The 15,558-nt window shown below is 44.4% G+C and overlaps 1 protein-coding gene across 3 annotated transcripts in view; it reads right to left on the bottom strand.

The window, feature by feature from the left end:
• ME3 (malic enzyme 3) overlaps window positions 1-15,558 on the bottom strand; it is a 138,552-nt gene that overhangs the window by 82,322 nt on the left and 40,672 nt on the right. The window lies entirely within an intron of this gene.

Below are 15,558 nucleotides of genomic sequence, written 5' to 3'. Positions count from 1 at the left end.
ATCCTTCCATTTCTGCTACTCTGAAACATCTCATCTTAACATCTTTGGATTTGAATTTAGCTAGCAGGTACAGTATTTTTTCTCCATTTGGGCTAACCACAAATTTGGAAAAACCAACATATATTGGATAGAGGAGACCTTGTTCTCCTTCTCCGTTCTTTTACCAAAGCAGAATCAAGAATCAAATCTACTTAGTCAAAATGAAAATGAAATTCTCATTTACCTAATGAAAACAGAGCCATATTTTCCAGGGGTATTTAGGTACTTGTAGATGCAGAAAGATATCTACTGGGATTATCAAAGATATATTAATAGGATAGGTCTCTAATTTGCATTGTGTTCAGATCCCAGGGATTTAATACAGCACTGCCTAAATATCTCTCCAACTCTGATCAGAAAGGTAACAAGAAACTACAGATTCTCTAGTGGCTGTTCGTATTTTACACTTTTGATTTTCTGAATAAAATTATCCCAAGGGGGCCTGGCTACACAAGAAATTACCTCAAACATTTAAAATTGCTTTCAGAGGAAGATCTAATTTCTAGCCAAATGGAATCATAGAATGGTTTGGGTTGGAAGGGACCTCAAAGATCATCTAGTTCCAACCTCCCTGCCATGGGCAGGGACACCCTCCACTAGACCACGTTGCCCAAAGCCTCACCCAAGCCGGTCTTAAACGCTTCCAGGGATGGGGCCTCCACAACCTCTCTGGGCAACCTGTTCCAGTGCCTCACCACTCTCACAGTAAAGAATTTCCTTCTAACATCTAATCTAAATCTACCCTCCTTCAGCTTAAACCCATTACCCCTTGTCCTGTCACTACACTCCCTGAATAGTCCTAATATAAAATCAGAGTAAAAGCATCTGGAAAAGGAAAAAAAAGAAGAACATGTACAAATGGGTCTAGACAAGCTATCTGACTGCTTAAGTAAAACCAAAGTCTTGTGGCTGCCTTCTGATAGCAAGAATTTGCTTTCAAACACATGCATAAGGATTGCGAGCTAAGGAGAAAGAACCTTTAGGAAAACAAAGAAAAAACACAAAATCAGGTTTCCTCCTTGTTATAAGTCAGCCCATCTCACCTCAGTGAGCCAGACCTTCCTTCCAGGTAAGTTACTCCAGCTGGATGCTGTTTCTGCACCATGGTGTTGTAACCAGTGAGTTGTCTCCAGTACAGGGTTTCACTTCATTCAGAGGGCTATGAGAGTTTTCCAGATGTACAGTTCATTGGACAACCAAGTTCCGAACCTTCTAATTTTCAGACCTCCTCTACAATTTCCAAGGCTCAAAGCATCCCAGCATATTAAGAAGATGTGCATGTGCTTGGCATTTATTGTTTTGTTAATGAGCGAGTCCAGACTCACTAATTAGGAGGTTAGTGTCCCTAGCAGAAGTTCTTAAGATAAAATGGCATTTCAGGAAAGCCTCTACCCGTTGATTTCTTCTATTTAACCATGAACAAACAAAAACAAAAAAAAAAAAGAAAAAAGAAAAAAGAAAAAAATGTATAACACACCTTTCACATGGAGCCATGTAAAGGTATTTTTTCTGTTGATTTTTTTTTTTGGTTTAGAAGAAGAGGAAATAACGACGCACAGGTATTAAACTGTACCATGGCGACAGACTCATTCTATTAGTGTGGGCTTGTCAGCAACCGTTTGATTACTTGGAGTTTTCTTTAGAGCCTGGAGCAGAGCCAGATGGTGCCTATTGATGGCACTGAAAGAAGAGAAATGCGGTGGAGGTCAGTCACCAGAAGACACCTTTCTGCTTCCTCTTTGCCAAGCTTCTTGGCTGATGGAAACAGCTTCTTTTCATCGGTTACAACGCGATTCTTTCAGGCTCTTTCTCATCTCAGCCTTATTGTCAGCACCGTACACAGGCCAGTGCCGAGTTCTGCAATGAAGTCACCATAGAAATGACATGGCGAGCATTTACTGACCTCCCAACTGCGTTTCCTTGTCCTGAAATAAATTTGAGCTCAGTTATTACGGCGCCTCTGATTTAATAATTGGCTTTTGGGAGACGCTCAAATGCTTCAAATGGAATCTTTTTTTAGGGTCAAATCCTGTCCCTATTGTAGCCTATGGGAATTTTGCCATCGGACTTTAATGAGACGACAATTTGGCCATTAATCCATGAAAATTTGCTACTGTAGTTCACATTGCACTCCCATTTAGGACCCTGTTGTTCAATTCACTCTGAACCAGCTTGTTTTCACTTTCAAGAGAATCGCACAGACTAGAGACTAATTCAAACAACAAATTCAGCAATAGCAGGCATTAGCTGCATTAACTATATGAGTGCTGGGTGGACACCGCCAAACCCAGCTGCAGAATCTTCCTAAGCCTCCTAACAGTCACTAAGTCTATGAAAACATTGAAGAAGCGTCTTCCCTCTCATTTCAACAAAAACACAACAAAAGCCCCATAAACAAGGAGTTTCTATGGTGCACAGCCTGGGACCCTTAATGTATCTTACTTCCAAGAGCTCGAGCCGATCTTTAGGTCAGGGAACACCAAGGATCAAATTTTGCTCTTGGTGTACGTCAGGGCTCACATTAATGGGAGCGTACCTTAGGGCAGGCCTTCCAAATTACCACTCATACATCCTGGCTGACTTCTACGAGCTCCTCTCCACCATAACATATTGCGTTTGTGTAGTCTCACTTGAGTTGTCAGGTCACTGAAAATTTTCCAGCGAGACGCAAATGCTCTTTTAGAAACGCCTGTGTGCTTGCTGTTTAGCAGACATGCACTTGTGTTCCTAACCACCCCGCTTAGACATGCTTAGAAGCAATTCACAGACTCCTGGGGTTCACTGGTTAAACACCAGTGGTATAGAAAATACAGAAGATTTTCAGAGGTGACCAAGGTTAGAGTAACTCCCACTAATTTTAAGTCTGTTAGCTGACTTTTCCTACCTTGGCAATTATACTCCTGGACTTCATTCCTACAACATTTTGCAGCACCTGGAGAAATAATTTTATAAATACAATGGCAGATTTCTCTCTGTGGAAGGGGAGTAAATAAGATAATATCCAGGTTTCTGTGTCTCTGGTTAACAAAACACAAAATTTCTCTCCTGTTGCCTCTTATCAACCCTGTTCAAGTGATCTGGCATGCTCTGAAAATGCACAAGGGCTCTATTATGTACATGCACTAGGTACAGCAGGTTTCACTGGACTGTAACTGATTTGTTTCAGATGAAGGGATGCTGTTAACCACCACTGTGAATATAATTGCTTAGTTGATTTCCACATTCTTGTCATTGTTGGCCTGGCTACTGCAAGAACAAGCTGGTGAGGAATTCCCTAATGCTGGTTAAAAAATGAAAAAAAAAAAATGGAAAAAGGAAGTCTTCAGGTCAAACCAGGAGTTCATCCAGACATGCCTGCACCATTGGCAATACGAATATCCCCTTTCACCACTTCACTGCTTGTCCTTTGCTGCTTCTTTAGACCAGAACCAACTCCAGGAGGAGAAACCCTCCAGGAGAAAAGGGAAAGGGACCTTTGCAAATGGTCAAAATACCAAGGTGCCACGTCCGAGCGAGCTCCGGGATGCACAATATCTGATTCCTTTTGTCACAGCTGGCAGGGGGCTCAGAAGGCTTGAGCAGACTTTCACTACAGGCCATCGCCTGCAACCCATCCTTGCACAAAGCACAGCTCCTTCCTCCTCTGACTTCATTCTATTCCAAACACCAGAAATGAAGGCCTCCTGATTTTACAAAAGCTTTTTGAGATGCTTTTTTTCTTCATTTGAGATGCAATGTCAAGTGTACACATAATTCTTTTGAGAATGAGAGTCCTACGCTTCTTTCTTACCTTTTAACTTCTCTCCTTTGTCACTATTATCTAAATCTAGGGTGTACTGCATTATTCATTCCTCAGTAAAACTCTCCTATGAAAATAAGGCAGAAACATTATCATTTATACCACTTTGAATATTTTACTTAAGTAATTAATCAACATAAATTCTCCTTATGAAAAAAAAACCCACAGTGGTGAGAAGCAGCCCTTAATAGAAACAGCTGGCAGCATTTAGTATAGATGACTACACCTAGGAGCATCGCTTAGCAGCAGCAAAGAGAAATAATCTCGATGCACTTCAGGTATTAGGAGAGGACTGTGAGCTGCAGACAGACTGAAAGAATGGAAGCGTACTTCTCTTCAGTAAACGCTAAAGTTTTGTTTTGGACTATGAACAAACCCTCAAAAATATTCATATTAGAATAGCTCTTGTCATGTATCACAGCCTGAGGGTCCAAAGCACACTGTAAAAAAAAAAGAAAAAGGAGATCAAAACAAAGCAATGAAAAAAAGATAGGCTCTGTCCCAGAGAGACAACCGGCAAAGAGAGGCAGGAGACAACAGAGGAGCCATACTGATTAGCACGACGAGCTTCATCCTCAGCACAAGTCTCACAGTACTTTCAGCACACCCGCAGCCAAGTCAGTAAGTCAGCTCAAAAATATTTGTTATGTTAAAGTAATCCTTCTGTGCAAGTCGTTTTGCTCTAGGATGACATTCATCTCAGAGGTAAAACAGAGGATCTTTGGCTGAAGTCTTATTATGAGTGACACAGAGAAAAAAACCCTCGCCATAGGACACCGATTTATTGCCTCTGGCTCCATTGAAATGTCGGCATAGAAAATCAGGCTCCTCCCAAGGGCTGCATGACCCCCGGCTGGGCACACCGTGCAAATTAGGAGCTCACAGTGCCAGCTCTTGCAGTAACCCGGCCTGTTGGGGCAAGATGTGGCTAAGCAGGGAAATCATGCTATAGCATAACAGACAGCCACGGAATGCTTCCTCAGAGGGACTATATACCTACTGAACAGACACTATGGACCTATACAGTAGAGTGGAAAAGAGAGCACGTTGCTCTTTGTAAGAGCAAGAAACACCAAGCAAGAGAAGCTCCAAATTTCTGTCTTACTTCACGTAATTGGGATGCATTACCAGCCACAGGAGGTATGTAATCAGCATAAATTACTTGATCATTAGCTAACTAATATGCAACAGTTGCCCTCAGAATTAATTGGGTGAACCAGGAAGGGCAGAATAAAAGTAGACAATGACACCCTATGAGATTTTTCCTGCTAATGCCACTCAGTAGCAGTGGTAGACCAGCCCTAAATGCTTCTCCCAAAATTTCAACCAAAATTTTCCTAGGAAATTTTCAAAAGGAAAAAGGCTAGGAAAGCATAATGGTGTGATGCCCATAATGGTATGACGCCTGTAACCATGCGATGCCCACAACAATGTGATGCCAATGATTCTCCACACTAAGAACGCCAAAAGTAGAATTACACAATTGATGTAGACTGTGGAAGACCCTAAGGGGGAAGCTGTGGGGCTAGAAAGAACTTGTGTTTCTTTGGTGGAGACATGATGCTGATTATGTGCCTGGAAAGTAATTGCATGGCATTTACCTGGAACAGGCATGTTTCCACAGAATGTTGCTATATATGTTTTTGCTGACCAGACTTAGGTTCACCCCTGAAGCCTGAGGTGCCCTTGCAGAACTGCGTCACTGCTCTGCAGACTGAAGAGGAAAGACTCTGGTCCTCCTGACGGACTTCAATCACACTGATATCTGTTGGAGGGACAACACAGCAGGGCACAAGCAACCCAAGAGGTTCCTGGAATGTGTCAATGATAACTTCCTCCTCCAAGTGATAGAGGAGCTAATGAGCAGAGGTGCCATGCTGGACCTTGTTCTCATCAACAAGGAGGGGCTGGAGGGGGATGTGAAGCTCAAGGGCAGCCTTGGCTGCAGTGACCATGAAATGGTGGAGTTCAAGATCCTCAGGGCAGCGAGGAGGGTGCACAGTAAGCTCACTACCCTGGACTTCAGGAAAGCAGACTCTGGCCTCTTCAGGGACCTGGTGGGTAGAATACTATGGGACAAAGCCATGGAGAGAAGAAGGGGGCAAGAAAGATGGTTAGTATTCAAGGATCACCTCCTCCAAGCTCAGGAGCGACAAATCCCAACAAAGAGGAAGTCAGGCAAAAATGCCAGGACGATGAAAAACATCTGCATGGATGAACAAGGAGCTCCTGGGCAAACTCAAACACAAAAAGGAAGCCTACAGAGGGTGAAAGGAAGGGCAGGTAGCCTGGGGGGAATACAGAGAAACTGTCCGAGTAGCCAGAGATCAGGTTAGAAAATCTAAAGACCTGGTAGAATTAAATCTGGCCAGGGACATCAAGGGCAAAAAGAAAAGCTTCTATAGGTATGTCAGTGATAAAAGGAAGACTAGGGAAATGTAGGCCCTCTCCAGAATGATACGGGAGACCTAATTACTCAGGATATGGAGAAGGCTGAAGTACTCAAGGAATTTTTTGCCTCAGTCTTCACCGGCAACTGCTCGAGCCACACTGCCCAGGTCACAGAAGGCAAAGGCAGGGACTGGGAGAATGAAGAACCGCCCACTGTAAGAGAAGATCAGGTTTGAGAATATCTAAGGAACCTGAAGGAGCACAAGTCCATGGAATCTGATGAGATGCATCCATGGGTCCTGAGGGAACTGGCAGATGAAGTTGCTAAGCCACTCTCCATCATGTTTGAGAAGTCGTGGCAGCCCGGTGAAGTTCCTGCTGACAGGAAAAGGGCACTGTGACCAGTGCGGTTTACCATCTTTGTTGGCGACATGGACAGTGGGATTGAGTGCACCCTCAGCAAGTTTGCCGATGACACCAAGCTGTGTGGTGTGGTCAACACGCTGGAGGGGAGGGATGCCATCCAGAGGGACCTTGACAGGCTGGAGAGGTGGGCCTGTGCAAACCACATGAAGTTCAACAAGGCCAAGTGCAAGGTCCTGCACATGGGTCGGGGCAATCCCAAGCACAGCTACAGGCTGGGCAAGGAGTGGATTGAGAGCAGCCCTGAGGAGAAGGACTTGGGGATGTTGGTGGATGAGAAGCTCAACATGAGCCGGCAGTGTGCACCTGCAGCCCAGAAAGCCAACCGTGTCCTGGGCTGCATCAAAAGCAGTGTGACCAGCAGGTCGAGGGAGGGGATCCTGCCCCTCTACTCTGCTCTTGTGAGACCCCACCTGGAGTACTGCGTCCAGCTCTGGGGGCCCCAGTACAAGAAAGACATGGAGCTGTTGGAGTGAGTCCAGAGGAGGGACATGAAGATGATCAGAGGGCTGGAGCACCTCTGCTATGAGGACAGGCTGAGGTACTTGGGATTGTTCAGCCTGGACAAGAGAAGGCTCTGGGGAGACCTGATAGCAGCCTTCCAGTGCCTGAAGGGGCCTACAGGAAAGACGGTGAGGGACTGTTTACAAGGGCATGGAGTGATAGGACAAGGGGTAATGGCTTAAGCTGAAGGAAGGTAATTTAGGTTAGAAATAAGGAAAAAATTCTTCCCTGTGAGGGTGGTGAGGCACTGGAACAGGTTGCCCAGGGAAGCTGTGGCTGCCCCTGGATCCCTGGAAGTGTTCAAGGCCAGGCTGGATGGGGCTTTGGGCAACGTGGTCTAGTGGAGGGTGTCCCTGCCCATGGCAGGGGAGTTGGAACTAGATGGTCTTTGAGGTCCCTTCCAACCCAAACCATTCTATGACTCTACGATAGCACTTACATATGCTAAAGATCGCTCACTTTTATACTAGCAAACAACAAAAATAAGACAAATACTAAAAAGCAACAATCTAAACAAATGTTAAAAAAGATAGTTAATGTTCCAAGTAGGATATATTTGAATGCTCAGAAATCTGGTATTTGACTCCCTAAAGACATTACTTTTTATTAATTTCTAATTAAAAACCAAAACAAAATGCAACATGTGGATTGTTATGTGGTGACTACTCTTAGGAGATCTAAAAGAAACCCAAACTTCTCCTGTCTTGTATAATTTGTGTAAAGTTTTATATATAAAACCAGACACTTTCATAACAGAGAGAGAAAGTCCTTCCCCATGTATTTTGCCTGGTGGCTCAGGCTAAGCCTGGGTTAATGTCACCCACACCTCACATCAGGAATGCCCCATCAGTCTTAATGCTGGTGGTCTCCTGTCTCACCAGAGAGCTCCTAGCAGGGCACAGGTATCTAAGCAAAGCTAAGGTTTGCGTAAAGCAACACCATTTCTCACAGCTGAAATAAAAAAACCAAACAAACCCCAAGCCTAACAGTGGCAATACTGCTGTATCTTATCTGCAGGCAGATTTCTCAGCTTGGGTGACTGTACCCTATAGGTGCTTATTTCTTCCCGCTGGTTATAAGGGGAGACAAGGGAATGACCACTGGTGTAGACATCTACACCCTGTGCGTTGTCAAAGGCAGACCGAGGAGAACACAGGTCAGGAGGCTCTAAGGAGATGTTTGGGAATGGCACTACCCCAAAGGGTATGGATGGCTCCTAGTAAAATTCGATCGTCAGGGAGGTTGTAATTCAGTCCTATTGCATTCATCCATAAATGTTGTCAATACATCATTGATCCTACAAATCTGACATGTACTAAATAACAAGTTAAATATGATGTCAATTCCCCCAACAGCTCACTTTCCCTATACATTTTACTGTGAACACAAAGATACTTCAGCTTTCCAGCAGCGCTGCCATGCAGAGTTCACAATGGAATTTCGTGGTCTGTGGCTGAAGCATGGAAAATGAGTTTTCAGTTTTACTGCACCAAAGGGAAGTTTTTCCAGACTGCAGAAGAACTGCAGCCAAACGTGGATGTTTGGTTTCAGCCTTGCAGGAAGGGCTGAGAAGCAGACGCAAAGCACACTCCTGCCAGCACAGCACTTCAGGGAGGTCACAGGCTAAAGGTTTACAGCACTTTCTCTAAAACGAGAAAGGAATTAATTCATTGTTTCCATACTGGAAAAAAGGTTAAAGAAAGACTTTCAAAGGCCAGGGCTCAGAGGTAAGCAAATGGAGCCTACCAAATATACTGCAACCTTCCTTCTCTTCTTGAATTACCATGGCACCTTAGGGGGGTCTCAGCTAGTGAGACCCAGAGCAGTTGTCCTGGAGGTGGTACTAACACAGCAAAAACCAGCCCTAATTAGATTATAAAGCATAAGAAGTGCTAGCTGGTACAGGCACACAGCAGGGCACAAATATGTACCTGCATGATAAGCAATGGTTTTGATATATCAGTAGCCTAAGGTAGTCGCTTTGCTGAAAAGTTGATAGTGTAGCAGCTTTGGTGGTATTCCAAAAAGTTCTTTCCAACGTGGGGGGAAATGAGAGAAAGCAGAAAATGTAACAAGGGAGTGATGGAGGCTCATGTTGCAGGCTGCTTTGAACTGGGAGTCAACATCTTGACAATAAATAAAAGAAGCCATGCACTGAGAATCACCTGTGAAACACTCTTACCACAGGCTGGTTTGATTCACTACAGAAAAGCAGAGAAAGAATAGCAGCACACAGAAAGGCTAGGGACAAAGCAGAAGTTAATTCAGATACAGAATGATTAAAGCCTAGATGAAATTATAGCTGTGTGAAATTTTAGCATAAAAAGGACCATATGTTAGTGATGTTATGCAAAAAGCAGCTGATAACATGCAGACAGAGTACAACCTTTAGAGAGACCCAGCATCAGGAAGGAGGTTGCTGCTGCTTACAGTGATCCAGAACGAAGGTTGGGGATGAAATATCAAGTTCTCCATCCTAGGTACACAGAGGCGAGCTAATAGCTAGATACCCCTTAGGAAAGGCCAGATAAGATTGTATCTGAATTAGGCTAAAATTGCAGCTCAGAGAGAAAGGGTTGTTGTCTGCAAAGAGATTTGCATGTGGAGAAATATAACCATAAGATATACACATAGTGATAGATTGGTAGTTATGGTTAAGATCTCATAAAGAACCAGGAAAGGAAGGAAAAGGGGACAAATGACAGAAGATCCTCCACCAAGAAGTCCACCAGAGAAAAGGAAAGGGAAAGGGAAAGGGAAGTATGAATAGAGGGAAATAGCTACAGATGGCAAAGGATGTCAGGACTTCAAAAAGAGAGATGTCATGGACTTCACTGAAGGTGGATGACAGTGGGACAGCAGGAAGGGTATGAAATACTGATTTTGAGCTTTTCACAGATTCACAGATTCTGACTGGTAGGGATTGGAAAGGACCTCTAGAGATCATCTAGTCCAACCCCCCTGCTAGAGCAGGATCACCCAGAGCAGGTTGTACAGGATGGCGTCCAGGCAGGTTTTGAATCTCTCCAGAGAAGGAGACTCCACAGCCTCTCTGGGCAGCCTCTTCCAGTGCTTGGTCACCCTCACAGTGAAGAAGTTTTTCCTCATATTGAGATGGAACTTCCTGTACTCCAGTTTTTGCCCATTGTCCCTTGTGCTATCACTGGGCACCACAGAGAAGACATAGAGAAGATCTTTCTTAAGATGAGGTCACTAGAAATGTTGCTCCCTGCAGGAGTGTGCAGCATGTATCACACAGTTATTTAGAGCACAGAGAAATGCTGCATTTGAACTTTTATTAAAGGAGAAACTCCCATATCACCAGGATCTGGTCCCCTAACTTCCAATTCCTGGTGGCACAGCTGTTCCCTCTACAAAAAAACAAAATAAAACAAAAAATCATGCAAAGGATTTATGACTTTCTTAAGGCACAACTCAGCTGCAAATAGGAGAAAGGGAGAAACGTGGATGAAAATCACAGCAAAACCTCAGAAAGGGTGAAGTAGGGTCAATGGAATGACAATACTCTGGGAATGCACAACTCCTGTCCCATGGAAACAGGTTGAACATTTTGATGTGAAAAACTTTTATCAGCCTTAAAACAGCCATAAGGTATGAAGTCTTGCACCCCTTAAAAATAAATTCCTAGCCTTCAAAAAACGCTGCTGAGGAATCTGCCCTGTCCAAAAGCTCCAGGTCTCTTCATCAGCCTCTACATGGAGCCTACAAATGAGGCAACCCCACTACCAGCAGCAGTACTGGGCCACTCCAGCAGGATCTGGAGTAAGGTCTTAAGCTGAGCCAGCAACCTCCTGCAGCTAACGTCACAGCAGAAGGCAGCTGTCAAGAGAGGAGATTCCTGGCAGTTCAGGGTCCCTCTCTCTTTTTTTTTTTTGTCCTCTTTTGATTCCTTCTGAATCCTGAACAGCTCATCACTGCGATTCTTAGATCCGGGGCCAAAACAATTTGAACACTCATAACATGCAAGTTATTGAACACTTCCCTCAAAAGCATGCATCTTTGTTCATAGTCCGCTTGACTTAGGTAGGCCCTTCCCAATTCAGAACCTATAGAACTGCATATTTTAAAAGGATATTCATCCTGTATTAAAAAAGCATGCCTTAAGTGTAGCCAGATGTCCACTGAACTCTGCAAAAGGTTTTTTCTACCACTGCCACTTGATTTACTCTTACATCTGTTGCGTAGCTCAGGAATTAGTAGAATGTAAAATGTTTTATGAATTCCCTCCGCTCTCATTCAGTGTTAATATATTCAACATGCATGCTTTTTCCTATTTCTTTTAATTTATTTGCATAACTTAACTCCCAAAGCTAACCTGGAAAATTCACAGAAATTGGAGACACCCCCCATCCACCTATATAAAAGCTCAGCCTAGTTCTAGTTCTAGGGAGGATCATTTCCAAAGGGTGAAATCTGACCTTACTGAAGCTAGTGGCAAAACTTTGAGGGGCTTCATTAAAAGCAAGTTTGGCTCATAACTTCCCCCAGGACTCTTCCCTCATCCCTTCTATTTATGGTTTATTTATGGTTTTATACTACCCACTTTATACGAACAGGTTTGAATTAGTATTCAGGAGTTTAAAGCTCCTTGGACTGTGCTTAGAGCCTATACACACCATAATGGAGCCTATACACACGTTGGAATTATTAGCATCGTGGTTGGTTTTTTTTCCTAGACATTTCTTTTTTGCCTGAGACTGAACTTTCCAACTTATTTTCTCCCCTTCAATCCCAGGAAGTAAGCACAGGTGTCAAATCTGCCAAATAAATCCCAAATCATCTCAGTCTTTTATTTTTTTGGAAATGAGAGAGGGAAAAATGACAAACTGTAATTACCATCTTATTCCCTACTGTGCAAAGCCCAAATTGCTTCATATTCTGCATAAATAGTAATTTTGTTCGCTAAAGCAAACTCTGACCTGGTTCCAATTTTCTCCTTGGTTAAAAAGGTCCTTGGTTGTTGCATGGAAGGAGGGAGAAAGTGAGTGCTCAGAGCTGCTTATGCGGTACAGACTTAACAAGAAGGGTTACGAAAATCAATGAACAGGAATTTGCTGTTCTGGGTGCTGCATTTCTATCACTCTGATCTCAGACTCTGCTCTCAGTGCCAGCACAAATCCACAGATAGCAGCAGCCTCTGCAAATCTCATGCTTCCAACTGAACTTGCTAGTTTAAGGAAAGTGAACTCCCTTTGCACACTGTTACTCCAGCTGAATGCTTCAAGGGGATAATCTAGCTTCGGTCTCCTTGCTAGTGCCCTGCTGGCATAGCCCACATAATGTCATTGCATCCTGCTTGCACAGCCCATGTAACGTCATAGCATGTTGGCACAGGGTATGAAACACGCCTGGAGGGAGATCTGTGCACAATTTTGCAGCCATGAGCCAATTTTTCTTGCCTAATGCTGCTTGGCCCTATCAGTTCTCCTGGGGTGGGGAGAGGGAAACGCATTATTGATCTGTCTGAAGAGATTACATACCCTGCCAAGTGGCCTTGGGAGAGGATTCATTTCCCTCCCACTCAGTCAAGCCTCCATGGAAATATCCCACAGCCAATATACCCTTTGGGTCCAAGGTCCACTTAGCTGCAAAGTTACTGTCCTTCGGTCGCAGAATCTGAGGAAAAAGGGGGTTGGAAGGGGCATGAGAGGTCACCTAGCTCATTCTTCCACCATAAGGCAAGATGAGCTACACCTACATCTTTCTGGACAGACCCTTCTTTTTGTCCTAACAATCTCCCACATCATTACAAGTTCCACACTGCCCATTCAGTTCACTCCAGAAAGACCTTCCTGTCATCCAACCCTCACTGCAGTGAAGCTCCCTCCTTCCCATCAAGTTTCCCACAGCTACAAAAGACAATTTGTCCCTATGTGTTACTACTCCACTTTATATATTTGGAGACTGCTGTCATGTTCACTCCTTTATTGACTGGCCACCCTCTGGCAGGTGGGCCACATCTTTTTGGGAGCACAGTGCCCAGTACCCAGCTCAACTACACAGGCCAAAGAGAGGAGAAGATTTAGTAAATGTGTTTTGCAAAGGACATTCCAGTCTATACATCCTAGTACAAAGATCTTTTTTTTTCCACAGCAGTGTGACATTGTTGTCTTGTGCTTGGTTTGAGATCCATCACTACATCCCCAGATTATTTCCTGCAGGACTGCTCTCTGGCTGGGTTTCTCATCCCGTGTTTGCACTGTTGATTATTGCAAATCAACCTCACATGTATGCTTGTTCACATCATTTCTGCAGTTTGTGCAAATCATTTGAATTCTAGCTCTGCCCTCAGATGTGCTCGCAGGCCCTCCATAGCTCATTGTCATCAGCAAATGTAATGCGCAAATACAATAATTGCATTGCGTCGCTTAAATTTCCTTCAAATTCACTGCTTATTCAGAAAGCAGTAAAAAGTACAGAAAAAAACAGACTCTTTTATATCATTGCTGGCATTTGAATTTCTAACAACCAGCTTAGAAGAGTGATTTCTCAATTTCTGTCTTCTGCCATGGCAAAGCGCACGGGAGCACGATGGGAGGTTCTTCTGGTTTCTGTAAATTGAGGAGGGGGGAACCATTGCTCTCAGTGCCAACAGCATTCACATGATCTTGAGCAGCAGCAACCATCAGCATCTGAAAAATGCAGGTTGATTAAACCTCCCCAATCCATGCAGACTTAAAAAGAGAGCAGTGAGTAGAGTGAATGGGGAGGCAACACAGCAATGGAGTCATTTTGCTGCGTCATTTCTACGTATTGCATCCAAAACATGCAAAGCACAAGCTGTTCAGGTGAACAAAAAATAAGTACTGCAGCTGCTGCTACCAGAAATGTTGGCTACACCTCACATGTCAAGGGAAAACATCTCAGACTGGATGTTTCAAGACGCAGCAGCAGGTTCCCATCAGAATGAGTTACTCAACAGCCCTTGCCAGAGGGCTTCTGCACCGCACTTCTCAGGAGGACAATGCAGGCTGGAAAAGGCAAAAGGCAACAAGTGACTTGTTTTACTTTGTGGGCCATGGTCATTATAAATGTGTAAAAATTAGCTCGAAAAATGCCTCTGAAATCATGAAACAAAGCAAAAATGAGCTAAGGGAATGCAGTCAACGTACATTTTTCTCTGTCTTGTACATCTTCTCCGTCTTCTTGATCCTTCTTCTCTCCCTCCCATTCCTTTAAGCGTAGGCATAGCTGTTACCACATCATAGTAACGAGCACTCTTGACTTATTATTTCTTCACACTGCCATAGTCTAGACCACAAACTTGTGCCCAGCACCCAGGCAGTTCTCTGCTGTCAGGCATTACCCTTCATCTCTCGACATGCTTCTCAGCTGTGGCTGCAATCAGCCAGGACAGCTCAGGGCTGCAGGCAGAAGTGGCTGCCAGCTCACATTTGGAGCCAGCTGATGGCTGCTTCAGTCAGCTAACGGACTCGTTTCCCATTGCAAAGTCCCAGCAATGCCACCCCTAGTCCGTGACTTTTACAGTTCCCCTGCAAATCCCCAGCGCTGAAAGGGAAAGAGATGCACCGGGCCTGGGTACCAGCTCCTCTCCCACTAAAAACCTTTTCTATCAGCTTTATCTGCCCTGTGACAGGCCTTTTAGGACACTGCCTCAGCCAACCTACAAGCCAAATGCTGAGCACATTATCATTGTATTCATGACTTGCTCTGGGGCAGTGAAAATATAAATGTCCCTATTCCCCAACCTACAGCCAGGGAGGATAAACACCATAATTCATGCTTCCAAGGGCCTCCTCTTACAGACTTGGACAATAACCTAGTGGTAGCAAGAAAAACAGCGATAACCAAGTAGGCACCTCCTGCCTCCCTGTGAGATCTGAATAAGCATCAACATTAAGCTATGTTTTCCCATTTCTCCTAATCTCTCCAAAGGCCAAATCAAAAAGGGAATAAGAAGCAGACAACTTGGAGAAGTGATCCTGCTGCCTTACATCTGTCCATGCCACAGGCTACTTTTTAAAAGCTTCAGTCAGCAAGCTCCCCTCCACCCCCCAGCACCTAAGGGCAGCAAAGTGACTGTGTTTCCAAAGAGCTGGGAACTGCAGTGCGGGAGTGGATGGGATGTCTCTCCTAGAGCTGGAGAAAAGGCAGGAGGTGTAGGCAGGGGCAGAGCAGCTGGCAGCCAGGTAGGTGCAGAGGCACAGCTGGAACAGCAACGGTGTCAGACCGATGACCCAAGTAACCTGCTCTCCCGGCTCAGACAATAGCCAGCACCAGCTCTTTGAAAAAACGGGAAACAATTCACAGAGGTGGTAAATGAGCATTCACTTTGCATCCAGAGGGTTTCCTTTGGAAGGTCTGGGGTTTATGTCTGAACAGCCTGGCTGCGCCTACTTATGTACCAGCTGAGGCATCCA

The sequence above is a fragment of the Balearica regulorum genome, chromosome 1, assembly GCF_011004875.1.
Source record: "Balearica regulorum gibbericeps isolate bBalReg1 chromosome 1, bBalReg1.pri, whole genome shotgun sequence".
Lineage (NCBI taxonomy): Eukaryota > Metazoa > Chordata > Aves > Gruiformes > Gruidae > Balearica > Balearica regulorum.
This window is presented reverse-complemented; position numbering and strand designations above follow the sequence as displayed.